General features: G+C 34.9%; 1 non-coding gene and 1 pseudogene across 1 annotated transcript; both read left to right on the forward strand.

Moving 5' to 3' along the window:
* The first annotated feature begins 14,683 nt into the window (after positions 1 to 14,683).
* On the forward strand, positions 14,684 to 22,270 carry LOC105771205 (putative transcription elongation factor SPT5 homolog 1; annotated as a pseudogene).
* Positions 22,271 to 24,888: 2,618 nt separating this feature from the next.
* On the forward strand, positions 24,889 to 24,962 carry TRNAI-AAU (transfer RNA isoleucine (anticodon AAU)). The gene has a single exon. It is a non-coding gene; the product is annotated as a tRNA-Ile (tRNA).
* The last annotated feature ends 1,312 nt before the right edge of the window (positions 24,963 to 26,274 follow it).

Consider the following 26,274-nt stretch of genomic DNA (forward strand, 5'->3'; position numbering starts at 1 on the left):
AGATTTGAAATAAATTAAAAAAGATCAACTTGAATGCGCAAGCAATAATGGAGGACCAAAAGGGAAATTATTCCCACCTTCCATAACGCTACGCAGCAAGGGACCAAGTTGAAACAGAAATGAAATTCGCGGCTAATTTAAAAAAAAACAAAATGAGTTTAATTGAAACGCATCACAAAAAGCAGGGGCTAAATGCGCAATTCTACCATTAAAAACAACAGCGGATCCTCCCTCGGGTCGGGTCACTGCTGGTCCGGCCATTTAAAACGGCGCCGTTTTGTAGTTTCAATAAAAACAAAATTTCCCTTTTAAAAAAATTTGATAGCCCATTTTAAAACAAAAAAAGAATGCTGCCCCTTTTGCTCTGCTAGGGTTTCGACCCTAGCATCCTTGCGCCGCCGTTCATCAGCCTCCCCACCCAAAGCTCCAATGATGGCGGAGATGGTGGTGGCACGACGACCTCGGCGAATAGGTAAGTGTTTTTCCCTTCTTTTCTTGTTATTTCAGGTAAAATAAAATGAAAAAATAAAAGAAAATAAAAAAAGAAATATGTAAATAAAAAGAAACGATGAACACTTCAAAGTAGAAACAAAACCTTCGAAAAAATAAATTTCCTCTGTATTTCTCTCTATTTTGGTACTTTTTTACACTCCAAAATCCCCTTTTACCCATTTTCCCCCAATTTACAGATTTTTCACGGCTTTAAATAGCCGAAATGGAAAAGAAAAAATACATAATCAAAAGAAATCTATTCCGATTTTCCTATTCTGTTTTGTTCCCCCTCTCTTTGATGTAGTGTTTGTTACTATTATTGCTGCGATGTATGCTATTTTTTCGCAGGTTTGGCGGCCGTTGAAGAGGCGTGTATCGCGGGGTTCTTTGTGCGTGGGTGATGTCTGGTATCTTTGAAGCAAATAGGCTCCTAGGGTTTCTGTTATTTTGTTTTTGTGTGGGCTAGGTTTAGTGGGTTGGGTCTAGTGTTTGGGCCTGCTTATTTGCTTGGGCCTGGGCATAGTTGGGCTTGTACAGTACCAATATCCGATAATTCTCTCAATCCAGGTAATCATTCTGCTGTTACTTTGAATTTCAAGCTCTTATCTTAATTTTTTGAATTTCAAAAAATTATATACACTTTAACATCAACATAAAATCTAAAAAGTAATCGAAATTTTAAAAGAGTAGTTAAGAAAATCATGTATATAAGCAATCCCAAGAAATTTTACAATTTTTTATTTAATAAACTATTCTCATCAAATTCACATCAACACAAAATGTGAATTAGTTTATATATTTTTAAATAGCTTTACTTTGGGTAAAATATATTTACTTTAATATTAAAATAAAGGGATTTTATGAGTAAAACTCATAAGTTAAGGGCTTATTTAACTACAAAAATAGGTTAAGGATTTGTTTAAATACAACATAGTGAGTTGAAGGGGAATAAAAAGAAAATAATAAATAAGTAAGGCTTACAAGGCAATTAGCCATATTCATGGTTTGGTAAAGCTATGAATTTAGTTCATGGACTCCATAGTGGACTTTGCTTTTATACATTGATTCATTATTCAATTTATAAATTAATTGGAAAAAAGAGGGAACTGCTTGAATTTTGCAGCAAAGTGAAGAAAGTAAAAAGGGAAAAAAAATAGTAGGGTTAGCCCCACTTCACTCTAAATTAAGAAAAAGAAAGGTGGTAGTTGTAGGCCATTGTATTTTATTTGCTTTCTCTATAGTGGACTTTATATAAATATGATGAAAAGGACTAATTTACCTATTAAGGTCCATTTCTAAGTATATTTATGGAAATGGGTTAATTTTTGTATTATTTACCAAAAATGGCTGATTTTGACAAAACGCATCTACGTAAGAGCGTTTTAGGGTGAAATTTCAGCAAAATGCGCCTCTTGGGGAGCGATTTTGCCATGTCAGCAAAACGCATTGATGTGGACACGCTTTGTTGACGTGGCAAAATTGCTCCCTAAGGGCGCGTTTTGCTCCGTGTTTTTTCCCCAATGGCTATTTTATTTTTTGACCATTGAGGGTCCAACGGTCAAAATAAGTATAAAACCCTCTCCTATTATTTCACACAATATTTCTTCAAATTTTGGCAAAAAATTCTCAAATTTCTCCCTAAATTTCTCAAAGCTCTCAAATTTCTCCTTAAATTTCTCAAAGCTCTCTTTAATTAATTATTTTCTTTTAATTTCAAAAATATTTGATTGTGTTAGCAATGGCTGTGGAATTAATTTGCCTCGATCATAAACATATCTTCGTCGAACAAATGAAAATGGTAAGGGTTAATTTTAATTTTTGAATATTATTTAATATTTTTTTCATTTATGTAATTTTAATTCATTTGTATTTTATAATTTTTTATAACAATCTATAGATCGGGTGTTACAATGTTATATTCGTAATATGTCTAATCCTTCATCACCGTTGATAGAAAATTACTTAAGGGAAGCGGGTTTTTGGCACGTGGCCACTATAGGCCAGGGATGCAAGTTAGACCCGAAACTCATCAGTGCGTTAATAGAGAGGGGGAGACCCGAGACGCACACATTCCATCTTCCATGCGAAGAGTGTACTATCACTTTGGAGGACATGCAGTTACAATTAGGATTGCTGATGGATAGGTTCGCACTCACCGAGTTCATTCAATCTGCTGATTGGGGAGCCATATGCTACGATCTTTTGGGTGCGATTCTGGATAATATTTATGGAGGTCGGATCGAGATGGGCTGGTTACGAGACACATTCCTGGAGCCGAGGAATGATTCGACTGAAGTAGAAAGAATACAATAAGCTCAGGCATATATCCTTGAGATGATTAGAGGTTATTTGATGTTGGACTTGTCACGAAACCTCGTACATCTAAGGTGGCTGTTGAAACTTGCTGATTTTAGAGAAGTTGGCAAATTTAGTTGGGGGTCTGCTATATTGGCACCATTGTACTGGGAGATGTGCAGGCGACGCCACCAAATAAAGCCAAAATCAGAGGTTGCCTATCACTACTACAATCATGAGCTCGATTTCGCTTTCCATTTTTACTTCCTCGAGTGAACCACCCATATACATTCCCACTCATAACGAGGTAAAATTTTTATTTGATTTTATAATTATTACATAGATTTAAAATAAAATTGTATGCTAAAAATTTATTTAATTAGGTGGAACCATCCGGCGAGTTATGTTGTAATACCTACCGTTCTTGAAGATATACGGCTTCTATTAGACCAACGGTCGGAAGTGCAAGTAAGTATTAAGTAAAATATATCTACATAAAATAATCATTTCATATTTAGTATTTAGTATTATGTATATAACTAATATTTTTATCACGTTCATATAGTTTCAATGGACACTATACGAGGATCCGGCAATTTGGGCAGTAATTCTGAATGAAATCTTTCAAAATCTGAACATTTGGCATGTTAAGGTCCCATTGGGAAACTATGCTACTGTCGAGATGCACCAGACGAATAGCGTGTTGTGGCAATTTGGATTCTAACAACCGATTCTTGAAGCACCTAAGGTGCTCGATAAAAAGAACAAAATTGACTTACAGCAAACGAATATGAATTGGTCAATTTTCTTATCGGAATATATCAAAATTTAGGAAAATTGGTATGATTATATACCTACTCGCGAATCCGTCATGGTTTTAGAGTTAGCGTGCGCGCCAAATTACATGTCATGATTTAGGATCCATGGCAAGGCATATTTGCTATCAGAAGAGCAGAGGCGTTGACAAATCCGTGTCAAAAAGAAATGACAAGATCTTTTAAATCCAAGGAAAAGGGATGTCGGCACGGGCCCATCAACAGCACCCACACAATCACTAGGCCCAACGCCTCAACCGACGACACCCACACCACAACCCCTTTAAGTTATGCTAGATGCGTATCCTAGCCCTTATATGTATCCTAACCCTTATATGTTTCCTTTTCCCAGTCTTATGCCAGGTTGGAATGTATGATCCGGTGCATCTCCTTTCCCAAGAACTTTGACTGAACTGACGATATATAGGCCATTGTCACCGGAGAGATTGCACAAAGCACCGTCGGGGAGCTCATCTCATTACCAATCATCATTGCCTTATGGGATTCAAACACCTTTGCCGTGGGTGATGCAAACACCTCCACATTCTTTATTCTATCAAGGTGGGTCATCCTCCCAACACCCACAATCGGAGCAACCATAACCCCCGCCGAAAGCTGAACTAAGGAGGAATCCAGCTTGTAATCATCGACCACCCCCATGTAGCATTGATTCCGACCGGGACATATATTAATTTTTTTAATATATTTGTACAAACTATTTTTATATTGTTTTATTTAATAAAATAAATATTGTTTTTAATATTTTAATAGTAAATTTTTTTATATTTTTAATAAAATAGAAGTTCTTTTGAATAAGGCAATAGAAATAATGCAACATAGTTTCATTACAACAATTATCAACTATTTTAGTTTGGACACGATCGAATTGTATGACCTGGGTTCCTACACCATTAGCACAACTTTTGTTGGTGCGTTTTTTCCCGGATACCCATATTATTACGTATTCTACTCGAGAAAGGTCGAACTTTTGGTTTGCGACACAACTCTCTATCTAGTAACAACTTAAACAGAGCAAGCGATACAGACGGTCACTTACGTTTATCTGGGATCGGTGGGAATACGTATTCTATTTTGTACACTTCGTCGATATATCTCATAGGATCTAAACGAAGTACGTCAAACATCCCACAGTCGCAAGTCCTATTTCTCAGGTGTACACAGTATTGTCCGCCGGTAATGCATTGGTTCTATCTGTCAAACTCTGTCACACGAAACCATAGGTTATCGCGATCGTGACACACTGTGCATGGTGTTGGCTCGTGCCTTCGTTCTATTATTTCTTGCAATACCTTCTGAAGCCATACATGGCATCCCTGCATTTAGCCTTTATAACTCGCTGCTCGCTTTGGAAATAGTGCCACCAAATGAAAATATGTCTCTCGACAGCTGAGATTACCTGTAAATGGCGTGTTCCTTTTAGAATAAAATTTATGCATTCAGCTAGGTTTGTGGTCATATGACCATACCATAGGCCACCATCGTATACTTGTGTCCACTGTCCGAAAGGTATGTTACAGAGGTAGTCTGCGCCTTGATCGTTAACTGAACACAAAATCCCCAACATCTCATGAAAACTATCCTTATTGATCTCGTACCTTGCTAATATAAGTTGATAGCGAAAATTACATACCACTATTCCATTCAAAATAAATTGAATATTACAAGCGAAATTATATTAATAGAAATAAAATACCCATGTTGGTCACTTGTCGTCGTTCAGTGATAGACAGTTATTACTCGTAGTAGTTGGACGCAACGTGCCTTAGATAATACTGATGGTGTGTGCGATCCCATAGGCTTCTCTGTCACTCAATTACGGTAAGTATTCCAATGCCCTGGTCTGATATAACATAGATATCATGTTGGGGGCATACATGCCTCCTTAACCTAGAAAGAAAGAAATTTCAGTCATCATCTGACTCCCCCGGTGTTATTGCAAACGCAATTGAAAGGATTCTCCCACCATCATCCTATGCCACAGCTAGCAATAGCCGATGGGTATATCTACCATACATAAATGTACCGTCAATTTGTACCAATAGCTTATAGTACACAAATGCGTCCTAGCATTGTTTAAAGCTCTAGAACAGACGTTTGAACACTTGACATCCATGGAGCAATTGATCTTTGTAGCACTCAGGGACCGTTTCAAGGTCTATTATGCAACCTGGGACGTACCTCTCCAGCACCTGACACCATTGCCACATCTCATTATATGAAGCGTCCCACCCACTGTACATCTTTTTCAACGCCTTCTGCTTAGCTATCCAAGCCTTACAGTAAGAGGGCATGTACCTCAATTGGCTACGAATATTAGCAATTAAGACCAACACAGAAGTTCTGGGATCCGCCTTCAACATCGGTAGTATTAAGCTAGCTATCATACCTGAATCTATTTTGGGATGATCTTGTGAAACACATGTCAACGAAGTACGTTAAATAATGCAACATTAAGTAATAACATTATTATTCAAAAACCCTAAACACCCGGTGATACTGTACTGACAACACAGGTATGTGAACCTTTGTACTTTTTTATCTTCCACAAGCTTGTCTTTTTCCTAAAAGAAGCCATGATTTTCCATGAACATGTACCATCTTGTACTACACACTTGGCCTCGAACTTCTCAAATTTGGATTTAACCACACTGTAGTTAACCCCGTGATTGATACTATGTTGTTTCAATACACCAAGAAAACTATCCTTATTGGAAAACTCCTTACCAACTTTCAATTCACTTGAATCCAATGACGAACTTGTACGGTCACACCTTCTGTGTGATAGATCTGGAAACTCCAACGCATCATCTGCCGATATATTGACATCATGCATGTGGGCTGGAGGCGAGTACGCCCTAAATTATGAAATTTATTCTTTATTTGAACCCCCTTCAACGTATTCAGGTTTGGATGAAACAAGCTCTGGTTTAGAAAATAATGCAACTTCTACATCATCGAGGTCGGGCTCTCAAGGTGGATCCACATCGGACTCATCATCGAACCTACCATCATCTACAACGTACGGAGTCCCCTCACCGGTGGACGTCTTAGGGAGTGCATCATCCCTTTTTGTAGATGTTTCATAATGTCTCTAATCAGATGTGGATTGCCAACCACTAGAAGTTGATGACATTCCTTAATACGTATTTCCAACATCGAACATCGACCCACCAATGTGCATGTGCCATCCACTAACCGAGTGTTGAACAGGAGTTATGTATTTCATACTGCCACCAAATATGGGCACTTCCGTATTCTTTCTCCCACTAACGAAGTATCGGGTAGGGGTCATGTATTCCTCTCGAATAGCAGTAGATGTTGAAGTCGCAAATGTTTCATTTGGCGATGAAAATTGTACATATAACTCAAGATAGGATAATCCACTAGCGAGATGAGTCTGCACCATCGCCTCAAAGCTACGACTACTTTTGATATCAAATGAGTCATATGTCACGGGATAAATCGAAGGACAAAATCGATACTTAATAGAAGAAACCCTCATTGGCATCGTTCCGAAGATTTTACGCCTAATTCTTTTACAAAATTCTGTCAAATTTATAGTCTGGTTAAAAACTAGTCGCGTTGTGTTCTCTGATAAAAAAAATACAGTTCTCAGTGTTATGGACCTCACTATCATAGTAAATAACAACACTAATACGTTCTTTCATCTTCAATTTCTATTCTGCTTAGCCTCTCTAATTTTTCTTGTTGTAACTTATGCAACCTGAGAATGAAATTTGGCTTATTTATAGTCTAAGGCCAAACATGAACTACTGCAGAAAAAGAGCGTCTACATAGGAGCTTTTTCATCAATTTTGCTGACAGTGCATCCTATTTGAAGCGTTTTTGACACTATTTGTTTAGAAAAGTCTTCTCAAAATAATTTTTTCAGGAACTACTGTAGAAAAAGAGCGTCCACGTGGGAGCTTTTTTTAGTAATTTTGCTGATAGTGCATCCTGCTTGAAGCTTTTGTGACACTATTTATTCAGAACCATCTTCTCAAAATTATTTTTTAGGAAATACTGTAGAAAAAGAGCATCCACATGGGAGCTTTTTTTAGTAATTTTGCTGACAGTGCATCCTGCTTGAAGCGTTTTTGACACTATTTGTTCAGAAACATCTTCTCAAAATTATTTTTCAGGAACTACTGTAGAAAAAGAGCGTCCACGTGAGAGCTTTTTTCAGTAATTTTGCTAACAGTGCATCCTGCTTGAAGCGTTTTTGACACTAACTGTTCAGAAACGTCTTCTCAAAATTATTTTTTCAAGAACTACTGTAGAAAAAGAGCGTCCATGTGGAGCTTGTTTCAGTAATTTTGCTAACAGTGCATCCTGCTTGAAGCGCTTTTCAAATTATTTGTTCAGAACGGTATTCTCAAAATTATTTTTTTTAAGAACTACTGTAGAAAAAAAAAACAAAATCCTTATTGTCAATATAATTTTTCTTAAACCCTAAACCTAAATAGAATGTTATTTTAAAAAAAAACTAAACCCTTATTTAATTAATTTTCTTAAAAACATTAAACTCTGATTTAATTTATTTATTTAAAGCCCCTAAACCCTAATTTAATTATTTTTAAAAAAAACACTAAATCCTGATTTATTTTTTAAAATTCTTAAAACCCAAAACCCTAAATTATTTTAACAAAACCCTAACCCTAAAAACCCTAAACAAAAAATCCTAGGGACTAAACATGCAAAAAGCCCTAACCTAGAAAAACACGGAGCAAAACGCGCCCCTGGGGGAGCGATTTTGCCAAGTCAGCACAAAACGCGCCACGTTTGAATATGAATGGGATAATGGATATGATGAAGTAGTATCAATACAAGAATTTGGTATCGATACTTATAAGGGAGTATCGATACCATATGTCAAGTATCGATCCATGTTTTCAAATTTTTAAAAACTTTGCGATTTGGTTCAATTTCATGTTCAGACAACAGAAATGGTACTCATAAGCTCGATTTAGACTCGTTTAAATTGTGCGTTATGTTATATAATTGTGTGAATGACATGATTAATTATTTCTTGATTTAATTATGTAATTTTGACGAAAATTATCCCGACAACGAATATAACATTCTATTGTTCAGACCTGACGATCGGATCGAATAATAAGATATTATAAGCACTTTCAATTGGCCTTATTGCAGACGTGGAAATCCACGTGATGGAAAAAAATGAAACAAAATAATGGTTTTAAAATTTTTAAATAAATATAAAAAATGCTTTCAATTGTTAAATAAGTATAAAAAATAGAAGATTTTTAAATCATAATCAATTGTACATTATTAAAATTGGAATCCTTTGAATTCACCTCCTTGTGTTTGGAATCAATGTAATAAGATTGAAAAGGCAAATTTTATTGCTCTACACAGTATTTTATTGAGAAACCAAATTGGTGGTTATCAAGTTTAATGATATACTTTTCTTCAAACTCAATTTTCCTTTCTTTCTGGAATTGGGTGATTTTATCTTTCAACATAAAACAATTTTGAGAGGACAATTAATTAACCAGTGGTATTTGTAATAGTTGGAATCATTTATTCATCATTTTATTCAAATTTTTTTTTTAAATCAAACTAACTTTGGGTCGTAAAAGTAATTACAAAAATATTTATCATGTTTTCCATGTTTGTTTGGCCTAAAATATCTTTAGTTAATGTAATTGATTTTCCTAATCAAAGTAAAATGACTCTTGTTTTTTTTCTTTTTGTAAAATGTCTTACCGTTATTCATCTTGTAAGACATTTTCGAAACACTTACTCTCAAGACTTTTGACAATCAAGGTCTCTCACCAAAGCTTTCAACCAAGCACCAAGAGCCATTCCCGGCGCCAACGCTCTCCGAGCATCAGGTGAGTTGTGTCTTCTCCAATTTTTATTCTTTTAACAAATTTGTTGTAAAAATTTTGAAATTTTTTCTTATGAAAACTTCAAAAAAAATCATAATTTTTTACTCTCCAAAACTGAGCTTGCTTGGTTTGCAACATGAAAATTTATTTCGAATCTGAGTTTTTCATCTTTCATTTCTAAAATCAAGAATGGTTTTTTCAACAATGTAAACAATCTTCACCTATAAATACCAACAACTATATATCCATCTGCCATTCAAATATCATTAACAAAGCAAAAGCTGGAAAGACTGTATAGCAAATACCAAAAAGAAGAGAAAAAGATGGCCTCCGATGAATGCCAAGGTATTTAACAATGGAATGTTTCATAGGATTTAAATAATTATCATAATGGGATGTTATCGACTATCATTTTACTGTAACAACTATTTATTGCGATCAAATGTGAAAACATCTTTTAACTTAATGCGATAAAAAAACATTTACCAACAATTAGATTACTACTTCTAGCACAAATTCTTGTACATGTAGGGAAAAGCTCGTGGCCGGAGTTGTTTGGAACCAATGGGGAGATGGCGGCATCAACAATTGAGAGAAAAATTCTAATGTGAATGCTTAGATAATATCAGATCAAGCATCTGTTATTCAGAATTTCGTGTCCACTAAGAATTGGGTTAGGGTTAATACCAATGGGATTGGAACCCAAGTTCCAATAATTGGTTAAAAATAGGTCTAATAATTCATGTATTCACTTATATCTTATAGTGTTTAAGTTATTCTTTTTTATATTGTATACGTATTGTGTAGTCTTAGTATATCTAATATTATCAGAAATTACAAAAGATGAAGATGAATCCATGGTTCAACCTCTGCAATGATTCTTTTAATTCACCTTAATCCAATTTATTATTTATTAGTTAAGATTTTTAATTTAAATGAATATTATAAACTAGTTTTAATTTTCTTAAGTTTCCCACTAATATGGTTCCCCACCCATGCTAGTCATAGATTAAGTATTTATTTTTGGATAAATTGTAGAGTCTTTTATATATATATATAGAATTTAATTTTACATTTTATTTTTAGGAATTTAGTTATTCTACTTTTCAATTTAAAATTTTAGATCCAGCTATTAACATCGTTAAAATTCTTCTATTAAATTTATTGGTGTTTCATTCTGAAATTAGAAAAAATATTCGCTTGGTATCCATGTAACAAAAAAAATGACATTGTAATGGACTTGAAATTAGAGAATTTTAACGGTGTTGATATGTAACACTCCTAACCCATATCCGTCGTCGGAACAAGGTTACGGAGGAATAATCAGATCAAATATAGACAAGCTGTATTAACACTCCTAATTGATCACACGGCTTGGCACACGGGTGTGTGGTCAGGCCGTGTGGTTCACACAGCCAAGAGACACGCCCGTGTCTCAGGCCATGTGGATATTCGAAATAGGGCACACAGCCGTGTTCCAGCCTGTGTGCATACCCGTGTAACTTTCTGACTTGGGTCACACGGCCCAGTAACATGCTTGTGTGTTAAGCCGTGTGAACATGAAAATTTGTATTAAATAGGTGCAGGGGTCACACGGCCAAGCCACTCGCCCGTGTGCCAGGCCGTGTGATCAATTTTGAGCAATCTGTTTTGAAATTTTTAAGATACAGGGGACACATGGCCAAAATACACGCCCATGTGCTAGGTCGTGTGTCACACACGGCTGAGACACATGCCCTCCGCCTGTATGGACAAAATAAGTTCATTTCCTAGTTGTATTTCTCACCCAAATTTGTCTTCTACCTACAATAACACTTAAATACATTTCCAAACCAATATAAAATATTTGAATTAAGCTAAAACCAAGTCTTATGCATATCATATCATCATATATAACCAGGTATCAATACTTAACAAATTGATCACTTACATATATATATTCATATTTGTACCACCTATACCCACTCAAACCATGTTACAATTTGCCTTTTAGTTAACCATCAATCAATTATACCAAGACGCATATTAACCATAATAAGGCTATATACTTATATATATCGAAATATATCAAACATAAGCCATTCAAATGGCTAATCACAACAAAATACTTTTAAGCCAACATTGGTCAAATTACCACATACATGTCATTTTACCAAAGTTGATTTAATAAATATACCGAAAAAAGGCGATTGATAGTGTAATATGGCTCCAACTAGCTTCCAACCTTAACGAGCTTCCGAGTTACTATAAAACAAAGGAAATAAAACAGAATAAGCATTTAATGCTTAGTAAGTTCGTATAACAGGAAATTAACTTACCGATTAATTCACATTTAAGGTAAGCAAATAAACATGCTCAAACCAATTTGGCCAATTGCCTAAACACATATCCTCATCAAGCTTGTTAGTCATGTAATTGACATAAATACCAAGAAACATTAATGAGCTCATTAATATTCAATCTCCACATGCATGTATTTATCACTTCAAGTGTCCATGAACATGTACATAACATATCTTTGTATTTCAAGTATTTCTCATAATAATTCATCTTGAATTCATATCATCTCATATTAGAACTTTACCCGTTAAATCATTTAAAATATCGATGGATACAAGGGTAGTACACATGAAGTGTACAAAGCTGTAAATTGTCAATTCATATTCGAGAATGCTTATACGAGTACATAAATGGGAAGCTCTCTCTTGAGCCATATAACGAGAAGCTCATGTCAGCCATGTTACGAAAAGCTTATCTGGGCTGTATAACAGGAAGCTCATAAGAGCCATATTCAGGAAGCTCCGGATAGCCATATATCGGAAAGCTCAAGCGAGCTATATCGGGAAGCTCCGAAAAGCCATTAATCAGGAAGCTCACAAATAGCCTTTAATTGGGAAGCTCACTAATAGCCATATATCGAAACACTCATAAGAGCTACGGTGTGTCCACAACACATGCAGGATCACAACCGATCGGGATGCTCCGAAGAGCTATTAACGGGAAGCTCGCAGGAACCATATAACGGGAAGCTCGAGAGGGCTAATAACGGGATGCTCTTTCGAGCTGTGATGTGTCCGCAACATATGCAGGACCACAACCAATTCAAAAACTCTGTATCCATCGAATCTCATTTATCCAAACAGGACTTATTATTTATCGAGCATTATCGAATATGTGATTAATTTCATACATATAAAATTTATACAATTCACATATACAACATTAAATTCAAACATATAAATATACACAATTTAGTTACACGAACTTACCTTGACAATTGTTCGTTTACGCAAAATATACTAATCTGACACTTTTTCTTTTCCACGATCTAACTCTGTTTTTGATCTATCTGGATCTATACGAATGAATTTAACATCAATTCATATTCAATTCATTCCATTTCACATCTTAGGTAAAATTACCATTTTTCCCTATATTTTTAATTAATTACGATTTCATCCCTAGGCTCGAAAAATGAAATTCATGCAACTTAATCCTTATTCCAAGCCTAACCGATTTTTACCTATAAGAATAACAGTCCATGTATTTCACAAAAATCAAAATTTTTCTATGAATTTTACAACTTTTCAATTTAGCCTCTAAATCATAATTTCATCAAAATTCCATTTACAAAAGTTATTTATCTATCAACAACCTTTCATTTTCTACCATAAATCTTCATAATTCATGCATATTCATCCATGAAAAAACTTTAATACCTTAATAACTTTACAAATTAATCCCCAAGATAGCTAGATTAGGTTATTACGATCTCAGAAATATAAAAATTACTAAAAACAGGGCAAAGAAACATACCTAATTAAGCAAAATAAGTTGGCTTGAGCTTAGGTTTCCATGGCTAGGGTTTCCATGTTTTAATTTTGGGAAAGATGATGAAAATGATGATATTTTCTTTATTTTATCATTTATCATTTTTTATTATTTTCATTTTCCAATTTCATAATTTTCTTTAATTAATTTTCCATGATATTTTAATGAAGGAAGGATATATGATTGTTGGTATTTATAGATGATTGTGCATCAAATATTAACAATGGAATGCTTCCTATGATTTAAATAACGATCGGATGCTATCGGCTATTATTTTACATTTCCAACTATTTATATCGCAATCGATTGTGATCACTATATTTTAGTTATTTTTCATATCATATTCAAACCGTTGTATCATGTAATTTTTTTTTGGATTTCTTTATGTTCGTTTTATGGTACGTATGAGTTTATGATTGCCCTCCCAACAATATTGTCTTCAAAGTTCAAACTTGGATTTTTCTTTTAGAAGTATAATATGCCTTATCATTACACCCAACCAATTATTGATAAAAAAAAATTTACATCATGTAATTTTATTGTTTCTAATATTGTCATAACCAATAAAAGGGCTCTTACTAATTTACCAAGTCAGTTGCATACCTCAATTTAAATAAAATAAAATTCAAGATTATACATTTCTTATAATATTTAATAGCACTAACAAGTGAGATTTAGATTGTATCTTTGATAAAATTTACTAATATAATTTCATTTATTAAAATTTGTTTTATTTAATTAAATATAGTTAATATGTTTTATATAAAATTTAAACATTTTATTGAAATAATATCTTAATTAAATTTTTTATTTTTATATTATTTAAGAATAAAATTAATTTTACTAAAATTTAAGACAAAAGATTATTACAAGATTATTACAGTGAACTAATTTAGTAAAGTGTATGTTTCTTATTTTATAGTTATTGCTATTATAGAAAAATATTAGTGAGGTAAAATAAAACATAAAAAATAATTTAATTTTTATAATGAAATGTCATTTTAGATAGTAGTCTCATAGAAAAATTTACTATAAAAAAATTCCTCCGTTTCCCTTAGTTTTTTTTTAATTTATTTCAAATATAAAATATTATATATTTAAATTTGTAATGGTTATATTTTAATAATATTTAAAATATAAATTAGATTTTAAATTAGATTTTACAAATAATTAATACAAAATAAAAAAATATAGACTCTAGACGAATAATAGTTAGAATCATAATCTAATTCAAAGTACAAAACTAATCACCACTATAAAATTACTCAATAAATTTGATCTTCTGGGTTAAATTTCAACCATGTAATACACTTAATTCAACAATAGTTGTGGAGGGAAAGAAAAATAATTTAGAACCTCAATAGAGTTGTTGCAATGTTCAGAGTAAGAGGTGGGAAAGATGATGACATTGAAGACGAAGAGTACGAAGATGAGGACCAATTTTTAGACGATGAGGATTATGACGAGGACGTAGATGTAGGGAGAGGCCGTGGCACTTCAAGTAAGAAGTGGCAGAGATTTGATTTCATCGATGACGTGGCAGAGGAGGACGATGAGGACGACGAAGAGGATGACGATGAGCTTTATGGCGGCGGTGGGAAAAAGCATAGCAAGGCTCCTCGTGTTGCCTCTCAGTTTTTTTATCTTGAAGCTCAAGTCGATAGCGATGAGGAAGAGGAAGAAGATGAGGGAGAGGGAGAGGGAGAGGGAGAGGACGATTTCATAGTTGAGACTGGAGCTGATCTACCTGATGAAGACGTTGGTAGAAGGATGCACCGTCACCCATTACTACTCCGGGAGGATCAACAAGAAGATGTTGAAGCTCTTAAGAGAAGCATTCAGGCTAGGTATGCAAGATCAAGTAACACAGAATATGATGAGGAGACAATTGTCGTGGAGCAGCAAGCACTTTTGCCTTCGGTAAGAGATCCAAAGCTATGGATGGTGAAATGTGTGATTGGTCGTGAACGAGAAACTGCAGCTTGCCTCATGCAAAAATACATTGATAAAGGATCTGAACTACAAATCAGGTCTATGATTGCCCTTGATCACCTTAAAAATTATATTTATATCGAAGCAGACAAGGAAGCCCATGTGAGAGAGGCTGTCAAAGGTCTGCGTACCCTATTTGCAGCAAAGATTATGCTTGTTCCAATAAGAGAAATGACTGGTGTTTTATCAGCAGAAAGTACAGCGGTTTATCTTTCTAGAGATACCTGGGTCAGAATGAAGGTTGGGACATACAAGGGGGATCTTGCTCAAGTGGTTGATGTGGATAATGTGCGACAGAGAGTCACTGTGAAATTGATTCCTAGGATTGACTTACAGGCACTTGCTAATAAATTGGAAGGAAGTAAAGTTGCAAAGAAGAAAGCTTTCGTCCCTCCTCCTTATTTTATGAATGTTGATAAAGCTAAGGCTCTCCATATTCGTGTAGAGCGTAGACGAAATTCGATCACTGGTGATTACTTTGAGAATATTTGGGGCATGTTGTTTAAAGATGGGTTCTTGTACAAAACGGTGTCGATGAAGTCAATTAGTGCTCAGAACATAAAACCAACGTTAGATGAACTCGAAAAGTTTCGGTCACCTAGCAATAATGAAGAAGGTGAAATCGTTGGTTTATCAACTTTGTTTACAAACAGAAAGAAAACCCATTTTATGAAAGGTGATGCAGTTATTGTTGTCAAGGGGGATCTAAAAAATTTAAAGGGATGGGTTGAAAAGGTTGAGGAAAAGAATGTCCATATTAGACTAGATATGAAATGCCTTCCTAAAACTCTTGCTGTTAACGAAAAAGAGTTGTGTAAGAACTTTGAGCCTACGAATCACGTGAAGGTTGTTTCTGGTACGAAGGAAGGTGCAACTGGTATGGTTGTCAAGGTTGAGCAGCATGTTCTCATCATTTTATCTGATACAACCAAAGAAGATATCTGTGTTTTTGCTGAGATGTTGTTGAGAGCTCTGAAGTAGCTACTGATGTTACAAAAATTGGAGACTATGAGCTTCATGACTTTGTGCTATTAGATAACAATAGCTTTGGAGTAATTATACGTGTAGAAAGTGAAGCATTTCAGGTTCTTAAGGGTGTTCCAGAGCGGCCAAAGGTTTCTCTTGTCAAATTGAGGGAAATCAAATGCAAGCTTCATAAAAAATTTAATTTGCAAGACAAATATAGGAATCCTGTTTCTGTGAAAGACGTGGTTAGGATCCTTGAGGGTAATTGTAAAGGGAAACTAGGCCCTGTAGAGCACATATACAAGGGAGTTGTGTTCGTGTATGATCGACATCACCTTGAGAATGCTGGGTTTATATGTGTTAAAGCTAATTCTTGTTGTATAGTAGGAGGATCGCGTTCTAATGGGAATAGAAATGGTGATTCTGTTGGATTACTCGATCAATAGCAGAGGAGCAAAAACAAATATTTTGTGTTTGAAAGATTAAAACAGAAGCAAAGAATTAACTTCATTACATGAATAAGTACAAATGTTACATACATAAATAGTTCAAATTACCTAGAAAGAAAACAAGACTTGCTTGTGCAAGTGTCTAAACCATTACATCAACATAAATGACAACCTAAGTTACTACCAAATCAGCTAAGCACATAATTAAACCTTAGCTGAACAAAATAAAAATGATTGCAACATAAGCTAACAAAAGTCAACTATGCAAAGGCTCTACAATCAAATTACACCATGGACATTAGCATGCTTCAGCTGTGTTCCTGGTTCTTTGCATGTTGCAACTGTCTTGCATGGTTTCTTGCATGTTGCTGCTGTGTTGCCACCTTTAAACACTCCTCCTTGGCTACAAAGCAGCAAACTCCAATTTTATTCTTCAAATGCTTGAATCTTGTAGCAGCTAATGGTGTGGTCAGTATGTCAGCAAGCTGAACTTTTAAGCAACAGTGAATCAAGTTCACTTCCTTTGACATTTCTGCTTCCTTCACAAACTGTTATTTGATCTTTAAATGCTTAGTCTTGCCATGAAAAACCTAATTTTTGGCAATAGAAATAGTTGATTGATTGTCTACTTTAATTTTTGTTGCATCCTCCTGATCAGCATTCAAGTCACATAGCATCTTCCTAAGCCAAATAGCCTGATTCACAGCAGAGGTAGTAGCAATTACTCTACCTCAGTAGTGGATTGAGCTACTGTCTGTTGTTTCTTCGAACTCCAGCAAAAAAAACTTGAGCCAAGAGTGAAGAAGTAGCCTGATGTACTCTTCATGTCATCAGTTGAGCCAGCCCAGACACTGTCTGAATATCCAACCAGCCTTAGCTCCTCAGCTCTTTCAAACTTCACTCTATAGTTTAAAGTCTCTTTAACATACCTTAGGACCCTTTTTGCTGCCTTAAAATGTGCAACATTACAACAGTGTATAAACCTTGATAAAAGGCCAACTGCATACATGATGTCTGGTCTTGTTGCAGTCAAGTAGAGTAGGCAACCAACCAGACTTTTGGCTCTTTTCATCCACTCGATATTGATCACCATAGCTTGAGAGCTTTTCTCCTAGTGCCACAGGAGTGCTAACAGGCTTACAGTTTGTCATACAAAACTTGCTCAGGACCTTCAATGCAAAAGCTTGCTGGCTTATGAAAATACCAAGCTTACTTTGATTCACTTCCATACCAAGGAAGTATGTCATCAAGACAAGATCAGTCATCTCGAACACACCTTGTATTTACTTCTTAAAATTCTCGATCAGGTCACTTTTGTAACTAGTGACTAACAAATCATCAACATACAGAGATACAATCAGTAATGTCTTCTTTCCAGCCTTCTTGACATAAAGAGTAGGCTCATTAGTGCTCTTTGTGAACCCGAGCTTTGTCAAATAGGCATTTATCCTGTCATACCAGGCCCTTGGAGCCTGTTTTAGGCCATACATGACCTTCTTAAGCTTGTAGACTTTATGTTCCTCACCAGGAGTTTTGAAACCTTCAGGATGTTCTATAAAGATTTCTTCCTTGAGAAATCCATTTAGAAATGCCGATTTGACATCCATTTGATGCACCCTCCATTGTTTTTGAGCTGCCAAAGTAAATAGCAGCCTAATGGTATCCAACCTTGCAACAGGTGCAAAGGTTTCAAAAAAATCAACTCCTTGCTGCTGACTGTACCCCTTCACAATCAACCTGGTTTTGTACTTGCTCAGTGACCCATCTGCATTATTTTTTGTCCTGAACACCCATTTGACACTAATGACCTTTCTATTTTCTGACCTATTAACCAGCTCCCAAGTATCATTCTTGTGGATCATTCTTAGTTCAGCTTTCACAGCTTCTTGCCAGCAACTTTCTTTTACAGATTCATCATAGCATGAATGCTCAACCATGGTCACAGCACAGCTTTCATATATGTTTGCCAGTATCCTAGTGCCTCTGACAGGCATATCATTATAATCATTTTCAGTTACACTTTCAATTCAGCATGCTACAGATCGAGATTATGCTGGTCTTGCTCAGTTAGGCTAGCATCTATTCAATCCCATTTCTAACAGCTGCCTTCATTAAACTTGACATCTCTGCTCACAATGACCTTCTTGATAGATGGATCAAAGATCCTATATCCCTTCTTCACACTACTATAGCCAACAAACACCCCTGGCATGGACTTCCTTTCCAGCTTAGTTCTCTTCTCTGCTGGTACCAGTACATAGCACAAATAACCAAACACTTTCAAGTGAGAGATAATTGGTTTTTGTCCAAACCAAGCTTCAAAGGGTGTTTTTCCCTTAACTTCATTAGTTGGTAACCTATTCAGTAAGTAAATAGATGTGTTTACAGCCTCAGCCCAAAAGTTGTTAGGCATTTTGGCCTCAAACAGAAGGCACCTAACGATATCAAGGATAGTCCTATTTTTTCTTTCACAAACACCATTCTGCTGTGGTGTGTAAATGGTTGTTAGTTGGTGTTGTATCCCAGCTTCAACACATATCTTTTGAAACCTCTAAGACACATACTCAGTTCCATTGTCAGATCTCAAGCATTTAAGCTTGCAACTAGCTTGGTTCTCAGCCAATGCCTTAAATTTGCAAAAGAAGTCAGCAACATCTGACTTTTGTTTCAAGAAGCTTACCCAAGAAAACCTGGTGTAGTCATCAATGAACAGTGCAAAATACTTGCTGCTATTTAAGGAAGAGGTCTTCATAGGTCCATAGATGTCTGTATGGACCAGTTGGAGCCTCTCTTGGGCTCTCTATGCTTTGTTGACAAGAAAAGGTAGTCTGGTCTGCTTGCCAAGCTGACAGACCTCACACACTTCCTTCTTTGGCCAAAACTTGGACATGTCTTCAACCAAATCCATTTTTTGTATCTGGCTAAGTGAATTGTAGTTCACATGCCCCAGCCTCCTATGCCATAAGCTTGCTCCATCAGCCTGAGCTGCATGTGCCCTTGCTTGCAGCTGATTCACATTCACAATGAAGGTTCTATTATGCATAGCTACTATTGTTAACACTTAGTCAGTAGCATCTTTGATTACATAAGTTCTGCCTTCAAAAACAAGAGAGTATCCCTTCACTAGTAGCTGACCAACATACAACAAATTTTGATCAATTTCAGGTACATAAAGAACCTCAGAAATGGTTTTATTACCTGACTTGGTGCCAATCACAGCATTGCCTTTGCTTTTGGCCTTAAGAAGCTCACCATTTCCAATTCTGACTCTGGACACAAAGGTGGTGTCTAGCTCCTTAAACATGCTTTTATCTGAAGCCATGTGGTGAGTGCATCCACTATCAATCAACCAAATCTTGCTGATTTTGCTTGAGCTTGCAAAACAAGAGGCTGTGAAGACATGCTCTTTCTGTCCTTCAACATCCTCAGCAGCCTGAGCTTGATTCTGGTGTTGTTGTTGTGCTTTTGGCTTATTTTTGCACACCTTTTCAATGTGGCCAAGCTGTTTGCAGCCTCTACACTGAATATCTGGCCTATACCAGCAGTATTTTTCAAGGTAAGTGGTCTTCTTGCAATGAGCACAAGGTAGGAACTTCTTCTTGGCAGCTTTCCTCTTCCCTTTTTCTTTCTTCTCTGTCCAAGGCTTCTTGCCTTTGTAATTTGAGCTCGAGCTTGAGCTTTCTCTGCTCCTGGCCTAAAAAGCTCCTTCAGAATGCCCCTCCATTCTGTTTGCTCTTCTCTGCTTTTGTGCATAGAGAGCATTTATCAGCTCTGTCAAATGAATGGCTGATAGGTCCTTCGAGTCCTCCAAAGAAGAAATTTTTTATTCATACTTCTCTGGTAAGGTTGTTATGACTTTCTCAACTACCCTTTGATCACTAAACTCATCCCCAAGCAGTCTTATGTTGTTGACTGTGGCCATAATTCTGTTTGCATACTGCTTGATGGTTTCTGAATCTTTCATTCTTAGATTCTCAAAGTCCCTTCTCAAGTTGATCAATTACTGTTGCCTGGTCTTGTCTGTCCCCTGAAACTCTTATTTGAGTCTGTCCCAAGTCTATTTTGGAGTGTCACAAGTCATTATTCTCATGAAGATGACATCTGAAACTCCATTTTGAAGGCATGACATAGCCTTATACTTCTTGGCACAGTCCTCATTATGCTGCTTGATTTGAGCTATTGTTGGATTAGCTCTTAGAGGTGGTGGCTCTGTGCAATTTGAACGACATTCCACAGGTCATGAGCCTGTAGATATGTCTTCATTTTCACAACCCAAATGTTATAGTTTTCATCAACAAAGACAGGTGGTGGTGGTGGTGGTGAAAAACTCATCTTGTTGCAGCAATCAAACGAGTCAACAAAGATAGCTCCTATTCTTTTTCTTTCAAGCACGAGTTACTCATTCAGATCAGCACACAGCAAAGGCCCTCAAAGAACCAAGGCTCTCGATACAATTTGTTGGATTACTCGATCAATAGCAGAGGAGCAAAAACAAATATTTTGTGTTTGAAAGATTAAAACAAAAGGAAAGAATAATTTGAAGAAGAGAATGAACAAAGATTAACTTCATTACATGAATAAGTACAAAGGTTACATACATAAGTAGTTCAAATTACCTAGAAAGAAAACAAGACTTGCTTGTGCAAGTGTCTAAACCATTACATCAACATAAATGACAACCTAAGTGACTACCAAATCAGCTAAGCACACAATTAAACCTTAGCTGAACAAAATAAAATTGATTACAACATAAGCTAACAAAAGTCAACTGTGCAAAGGCTCTACAGTCGAATTACACCATGGACATTAGCATGCTTCAGCTGTGTTCTTGGTTCTTTGCATGCTGCAACTGTCTTGCATGGTTTCTTGCATGTTGCTGTTGTGTTGCCACCTTTGAACAGATTCTTTCTCAAGATTTAGTAGCTTCAAGACTCCACCACGTGTACCACCATCACCAAGGAGATTTGCTAGGAAAGGTCCTCCATTTGATTCTAGCGGGAGACACAGAGGTGGAAGAGGAGGGCATGATGCGTTGATCGGTACTACTGTAAAAATTCGACAGGGTCCTTTTAAGGGTTACCGTGGACGTGTTGTAGATATTAAAGATCAAGCAGCTCGAGTTGAGTTGGAGTCTCAAATGAAGGTTGTTACAATCGATCGCAATTTTATATATGATAATGTGGTTATTTCAACACCCACTCGTGATACATCTCGATATGGTATGGGAAGTGAAACACCTATGAATCCTTCACGAACTCCTTTACATCCATACATGACTCCTACAAGAGATCCTAGAGCAACACCAATCCATGATGGCATGAGAACACCTATGCGTGACAGGGCATGAAATCCTTATGCACCAATGAGTCCACCCAGGGATAATTAGGAAGAAGGAAATCCTGTCTCTTGGGGAACTAGTCCGCAGTATCAGCCAAGAAGTCCTCCTTCAATGGCATATGGAGCACCTAGTCCTGGTTCAGGTCGGGCTAGTACTCCTGGTGCTAATTACAATAAAATAAACAGAACCAATAACTCAGGCCAACAGAAACAATAAAATAAACCCAACAATCTGATTTGTAATTTAATTAATTACTAACTAATGCCAACTTTACTGTTTTAATAATCTCTTGTAATTTCTGGGGTATTTTCTGCAAAACTTAAAAAAGTAGGAACTTTTTTAATAAAAATGTGTTTATAAGTCGAGTTGTCTGCTCTTATCCTTAAATAATAAGTTGTTAAATTCGGGCCAACAACTATATTAATATTGATGTAAAATAAAATTATTTATTTTTAAATTTGTAGAAAGGGTCACCTTCTCCGTCCCAATTCGGACATATGCATAATTTCTTCTAACAATGGAAAGCTGTTGCTGATCATTGAAATAAATTTACTACTTTTTAACTTATTCACAAATAAGCTAGCCGTTGGAACAAAATGGACAATTTTCAATGATATTCATACATGAAAGCCTATTTTATATGGTCACTTTCTATATATTTCTTTTAATTAATGAAAAAAAGAAAATCTTATATTGAGATTTGAAATTTAAATTGTATGGTAAGTTTTCTTTTTCCAATTTTATGTTATACTTATACCATCATTAAAAAAATTATTATTTTTCAATATTACTTGTCTCCTTAACATGTTACTAAAATTGTTTAATTTTTAGTGCATTATGCTTTTTTAATAATGAAAGTGATTTGCAATAATATAATAAATTGTTTATTCGTTTGCATATCTTTAGGTTATTATATTACTTTCTTTTGTCCTTCAGAGATGAGTCTACTTGATTTGTTCTCCTATGACTTTGCTGCATATGTTATTCGTTTGCATATCTTGAAGTTTAATGTTGATTTGTTTTTCGTTGCACTTTCAATGTATACTAATGATGATTCCTTTCTGTTTTTACGCAATTTGTTACATGTCGTTATTCATTTCATATCTCGATTTTAATGTTCACATGTTCTTCATTGCATTAGAATTGTGGTTGCACTTTTGATGTATACTAGTGATGATTCTTTCCGGTTCTTACACAATTTGTTGCATATATGGTTATTCGTTTGTATATCTTGAGTTTAATGCCGATACGTTCTTCATTGCATTATCATAGCGATTGCACTTTAATGTATACTAATGATGATTCCTTATAGTTCTTACTCAATTTTCTGCATATGTTATTATTTGTTTACATATCTTGAGTTTAATGTTGATATGTTCTTCAATGCACTAGCATAGGATAGCAGCGGTAAGCTTTCTGATTAATGACACTGTTTAGGCCTATTATTTCGACTATCATGCTTTTTTTTAGGATCGGGGGATGGTAAAAAAGAGGGAACTCGATGGAGTTTTATAAGTTTTTAAATGAGTGATACGGCTAGTTGATTGTTCATGGTAGCTTCAAGTTACGGAAGAATGGATCTAAGTCTTCTTTAGTTTCCTTTCCTAAACTCGTACTACATACGTATGCGCTTTTTCTTCTATGGTTCAGGTAAAGAAAAAGAAAGCTTCACATGTTTAAGGGTTACGATGGACGTGCTGTAGATATTAAAGGTCAATCAATTCGAGTTGTGTTGGAGTCTCAAATGAAGGTAGTTACAATCGATCGCAATTTTATATTTGATAATGTGATTATTTCAGCACCCGCTCGTGATACATCTCGATATGGTATGGGAAGTGAAACACCTACACACCCTTTACGAACTCCTTTACATCCATACATGACTCCTACGAGAGATCCTGGAGCAACACCAATCCATGATGACATGAGAACACCTATGCGTGACAGGGCTTGGAATCCTTATGCACCAATGAGTCCACCCAGGGATAAATGGGAAGAAGGAAATCTTGCCTCTTAGGGAGCTAGTCCTCCTTCAAGGGCGTATGAAGCACTTACTCCTGGTTCAAGTTGGGCTAGTACTCCGGGTGATAATTACAGTAAAATAAACAGAACCAATAACTCAGGCCAACAGAAACAATAAAATAAACCCAATGCACAGCCTCCATGATCCATCCACCCGCCCACCAACACCCATAACCCATCAGCGAAAGTCGGGTTGGTGATCATAAATTTTTCGCAATTCTACCACAACAACAATAGCATTTTGCTTTCTAAAAGAATTTAAGTGTTTTCTTTTTTAATTGCCTTGAATGATATATAGAGTTTTGAACTTAGCAAAGGTTTGTGATAGTGAAATCAATTTTATTTATCAAAATAGAAAAGGTAGAGAACCAACTTTCCCTAACTATTAATTTGATAAGAAATTTCCCATCGCTGATTTGGAAGTGAAATGGAGAATTTACTTAATTAATTACTAACTAATGCCGCCTTTATTGATTTAACAATTTCTTGTTAAATTATTTTTATGTAATTTCTGGGGTATTTTTTGGCAAAACTTAAGGCAGTGGGAACTTTTCCAATGAAAATTTGTTTATAAGTCAAGCCCCCTGCTATTATCCTTAAACAATAAATTGTTAAATTCGGGTCAACAACTATATTAATATTGATGTAAAATAAAATTATAGATATTTTATTTTATTTTTAAATTGTAGAAAGGGTCAGCTGCTCAGTCCCAATTGGTACATATGCATAATATCTTATAACAATGGAAAGCGGTTGGTAGTGATCATTTTTGTTTATACTACAAATAAGATGTTTTGGAAGAAAAGCTCAACGGCCTATTAGCTCAGCTGGTTAGAGCGTCGTGCTAATAACGCGAAGGTCGCAGGTTCGAGACCTGCATGGGCCATTGCCCTGCATGGGCCAATAGATATGAATTTTATTTTTATGAAAACGTTGTCGTTTATTATTTGAAAATTTATTATTGCTTTTTAATAATTATTATTGTATTTGTTATTTTATGTTTAGAAAATTTTTTAAAACTAATAGATTTTCAAAAAAAAAAAAAACTTGAGATTATTAAAACAATCAATTAGTCATTAATTTTCAAGTGAATTATCGAATAATGTGGCACTTAAAAATCATATAATTTAGTCATTTATTTTTATAATGTAATTACTTAATTTATATAGTAACAACTAAACTTGAATTTTTAATTCTAAAATATAAAAGACTAAAATTTTCAAGGTAAAAATAGAGAATTAAATTCCAAATCTATTAAGTATTATGTATTATATTAATTAAACATAATTAATTAATTTACCCAACGAGAAGCGGAACTATAACAATACCGTAAAAGGTAGCTACAAATCCTTTGGTTGACAAAGGCGCAGCATAGATTTTTTTTTTTTTTTTTTTTGGCATTATCTAAAAGTGGTTAAACTTCAAATTTAGTCTCTTTATTATACTTAAATTTAAATTTAAAATTGTATACTTAAATTTAAGATTTAATATAATTTGACCCTACATTTTAAAATATTATTAATTAGTCTAAATAGTTAATTGTCAATTTTATTAAAATGTTATATAGTTATTTGAATGCACTAAAAATCTTAGAGACTGAGACATGACTTTTATACTCAACTTGCTTTTCTTTCTCACATTTAATTTTGGTTTCTATACCATGCTGAAACTTGAGATTTAGTCTATATACTTTATTTTTATATTTAATTTGGTTCCTCTATTTTTATAACGTCATTAATTTAGGTTAAAGTATTTGAAAAGTCTCGTAATATAGGGACTAGATCAAATTAGTCCCTATACTATTAAAAAATCAAATAAGTTCAAGTTGTAACAAAGTTAACATTTATTATATAAAAAATGTCTTGAAAATTATTTTTCTATTGCAATTCATTTCCAAACAAAAATTCCAGAATTATAAAAACTTGAAAAATATTAAATATGTTAAAGGGTAAATGATATTTTTTAAACCGTAAATGTTAAGTCTATTCCAATTTTACTTTATTTTATTATTTTTAATAATTTAGGAACTAAATTGATCCAATTCATTGTAGCAGGATTAATTTGATTAGGTCGTTATAATAGAGGGCCTCGGTAAATTCACTCATCAGTTAGTTTAAATAGTTAATATTGTAAAGTATCTCAATCAAAATGTTAATGTCAACTTTTTTAATAATACAACTCCTATGAAAAATTATTTT

The sequence above is a fragment of the Gossypium raimondii genome, chromosome 5 (genome assembly GCF_025698545.1).
Source record: "Gossypium raimondii isolate GPD5lz chromosome 5, ASM2569854v1, whole genome shotgun sequence".
NCBI classification, from domain to species: Eukaryota; Viridiplantae; Streptophyta; class Magnoliopsida; order Malvales; family Malvaceae; genus Gossypium; species Gossypium raimondii.